The sequence below is a fragment of the Perna viridis genome, chromosome 6, assembly GCF_037379345.1.
Source record: "Perna viridis isolate PV_CMFRI_1.1 ecotype Kerala chromosome 6, ASM3737934v1, whole genome shotgun sequence".
NCBI lineage: Eukaryota > Metazoa > Mollusca > Bivalvia > Mytilida > Mytilidae > Perna > Perna viridis.
Genome location: NC_142450.1, coordinates 1,158,157 through 1,162,605, shown reverse-complemented (window position 1 = coordinate 1,162,605; position 4,449 = coordinate 1,158,157).

Genomic DNA, 4,449 nt, shown 5'->3' with positions numbered 1-4,449 from the left:
AAACCCAGCAAAAAAGGGGTGAAAGATTTTTTGGGTAATTAGTTATACCATTTCTGAAGCGGACCTTTTTACTTTCCTTTAACTTTACTATCTAACAGCCCGTGACAGAGACTAGTTATAAATTTAGATTTTATGCTTCTTTACATGAATAAGGATGTTAATCAATACATAAATATAAATGATAACTGTCAATATTCTCATATATTCAAAGATGATATTTTGGAATAGAATAGAACATATTTTATTCTCAATTTGATGCCCGTAGCTGAACAGAATTCAAAACAATTATCAAAGCGAACAGATATCATTAAATATGGCGTTTTGTTTTAAAACAATATAACTAAATATCTATATCTGTTTTCAGCATTCTGACCCTGCTATAAGTCGTATACATTATGTAGTATTAACTTCTTGGTGTCTTCCAGTAGGATATTTGACCTCTCATCACATATTCTTGATAGTGAATTCGTCATCATGGTTCATGAACCAAACTTATTTTTCATGCCAGGTCGTTCAAATATTTATCTATTTTTTTATTTATTTCACAAAGTGGTTTTCTTCTTTCAGTTGTTACAGTGTGGTATTGAATTAAGAATTGGATGTTTATATGCGTAAATTATATGAATGGAATGTATTTGGATGCAGGGGTTATGAAACCCCCCTGTATCACAATATACTTCATTCATTTATTTTGCGCATATAAACATCCAATTAATTCAGATTCAGTTTTAGTACTCAATTCCACTGAGTCCACGACAGAGGTATTTCGGCTTTATCATAGACGTTAACGGGTCCAATATGGGTAAAAATCAACGACATCTTTATTGAGAAGTTGTGAAGGATGAGATGACAGTTTTAGGTGTACATCTTGAAGACTACTAGATTTTTCAACTTTTTTGTGAGCACAGTTTGTTTTTGTTTCGGTATATGTAGTATATAAACACAACTTCTCAATAAAGATGTCGTTGATTTTTACCCATATTGGACCCGTTAACGTCTATGATAAAGCCGAAATACCTCTGTCGTGGACTCAGTGGAATTCAGAGGTTGGATATAGCTTTAGTCAGAGACTATATAATACTTACTATTAGGAAAAGGTTAATAAACGAACAAACAAAAAAACTGAATCTGAATTAATTGGATGTTTATATGCGCAAAATAAATGAATGAAGTATATTGTGATACAGGGGGGTTTCATAACATGATCGTGTTATTGTCTCATGAAATTGTATGTACGACTTCGATTGGTGTCAATGGTTTTCCTAAAAGTACTTGAACAACTGGAGATTTTTAAAATAAAACATGCAGTCGACTGATAATTTTCCTTTTAAAATAAACTCTTGTAGTTTTTAAAGAAGATAGTTTATGTTTGCTTTAAAATTAAGTCTCATGATTACACCAAGATTCATATCACAGGGTCTGTCAATTAATACTTGTCATGTCTAATATAGTCATTGACCAGGCTAAAATTAATTCATAAAAATATATTTAACTTCGATATTTATTCAGATCTAAACTTTTTTACAAATATGTCCACAGGATGGCGAATCTACTCCAAAATTTATCTTCATCCATGTATGTGACCTGAAACGCAGAAAATAGGTTTAATCGATAGTGATTCAGGAAAACATTAAAATGTAAGGAAATAATTTAACGACCAGATACATAAGAGGCATCAGTCTACATCATGTACATCAGTCCAAATGAATCATTGATTTTTACCATAATTCATTATAAATTTCTTTTGATCAACCAATTAGATTTATTCACAATACCTTTAAATTCAATGTGAACACATCAAATGGTATTATGCAATATTTTGATATGCAAAATTATCGTTAGTACTACATGATTTGACACTTATAACATTTTACTGAAAATCAAAGAAAATATATTATCCATATAAATGTAAATTATATAATTATAACATCATGATTTTTACATTAATTGTTCAAAGTAATTCATTAACGACTACTAAGACAGACACCTCTGTCTGAGCTGAAGGCATTAATTGCCACATAAACAAAAGGGGGACAACTTGTAAACAAACACAAATTATATTGATCTTTACTGATGGTTTTAAAACGACCAAATTTAGTAGTAACACATTTCTATACAGTTAAGAAAACATAGATATTGTCACAAAAGTGAAATTATACGAAGATATTCAATGTTATTCCGAAATTTCTTTTCCGACAAAATTTGTCGTTGGAACTCTCTGTTACTCCCCATTATAACCAAAATTTCAACTGTTGATTTCGGTAATATACTTCATTGTGCAGATATAAAAAAAATAATAGTCAAAATTTGTAGGCACATATAAATTTTCATTCCCAAAACCAGCCTGATATATGCATGGAGTTGAGAGAAATCACACTTTTACCTCGCAATTCTACACCTACTTAATGGATCCGCCATCTTGGTATCATGGGTTGCATATCCCTGACAGCAGCAACTCGGCGGAAGTTTTGATCAGTGTAAAAATTGCCCACAAACGGATATAACTAGAATTAGTTTCCGGATCGAGTTTCAACGCATTGTACATACATATGGAATATGACAGTGTGCTAAAAAACGAAGAAGATATAATTATATTAGTCCAGATAATCACGACGTTCACTGAGGCATTTTGCCGACCAAGCAAGATAAAAATAACCACCCAAGACGGCAAATGATTATTTGGATTGTAAATTAATATATTATTACACGTGACAATGACCAGTGATTTTAGCAAAAAAGAATATAAAGATATAATTTTAAAGATACTTATACAACATAACCTATTGTATTATACTTTTTATGTTTAGTATATTGAGTAAACCAGATTGAATGTTTCTACCTACGTCTTGTGCATGTTGTTGCTTATTTCTACCTAGAATGCATTTTTTTTTTGTTAATTTTACATCTTGGGACCCTATTGAAATAAACCTTCGGTCTTTCGTGGTATATCCTCGGTTATCAAATTTGGCTCAAAACTAATTTTAGCACAATTTGTTTTCAGGACATTTTTTTTATATCTCAAACTTATGATGTATGTACAATCTGCTTAATATACATTTACAAATGATATATGAATTTGAGAATTAAGGCGGTAGACCTAGGGTACAACTCTTAAAAATCATTTGGACGTTTGTATGCAGCATTTTACATCCATCTTATGCAAGCATCAAATTAACTTGGATTGATTATATTCTGCTTCAAACAAAGGCTTGAGAAGCTTTGGTGAAATTGAAAATGATACAAACATATCACTGATTTCAAGAGTTATGTTCCTTACCCTAGGTCTACCTCCTTAAGTAATTATTTTAAATGCCGCAATACATGTATGCTTTGCAACTGTTGTATGTGTTTGTAAATAATGATTTTGTAGGGAAGGGGATTATTATTATGTATATATATTTACTCCAAATAACAAACGTGCACGGAACCTTTTTTTTTTAAAAATAAACATTGAAACCCCGAGAAAATGAAATGGTCCATGCTGCAAGCCATGATGAAATCAACTAAACTGTATATGGGTTATATATAAACTATGTTTGTATAACTTATGTCAGTCAAGAAATATTCGGTACAATTTACTTGTAATTTAATATTCTCATAGCGTTGAAAGGACAACAAGCACGCGCATTTATCAGATATATAAAAGTTACATAAAAAAATAAACATATCTCTGTGACAGGCCGGCACTGTTTTGTTTGTTTGCATATTCATTACGTACGTTTCGGTTCCCATTCAATCCATGATCACGATAAAGACCGATGATTATTGGGATTTTTTTTACAATAGGTATACTGCGGGCCGCTACTCTTCCTCTATCCGGGCGCAGCTTAAGTTACGACGATTGCGAGCGTTTTTTTTTTACGTCCCATTTTTTTTAGCATGCAGGCCTATAACACGCGATGTTTTATGTAGCATTACGAAGGCTTAACTGTTCCTCTATAACGGGACAAAGTCTCATTGTTGGCCGCTATAATAAAAGCATCACTATCTTTTGTAAAAAGGACAAGAAAGTCATTAACTTACTAAGCATACAAATAGGGAGACACAAACGTCGACAAAATTTTCTCCACCCTTGTTAATTAATTCTGTTTTATGACATATTTCAAAAGTCAGACCCAGGGACATTTTGTTGCAATCATGTTCTGCACACAGATATTTTAAATGAGTTTCTTTATTTCCTGTTCACATTAAGGTGTTGAAAATAGTTATAGTGTTTTTTGAATCTTTGGAAGTAATGAAGTCATATTTTACATCTATTTTTATCTGCATCGACATTTATAAGTGGAAGTTGGGTCACCCCGTCCGTCCGTTACTTTTCAGCTTGTCATCACCACTCCTCAGAAACTACCCAACAGAAATTTCTGAAACGTGGTATGTAGTAAGAACTCCATATGTAGTTACATGTATCAGTAAATTTCGATTCTCTAATTTTATGGTAGTTATGCCCTT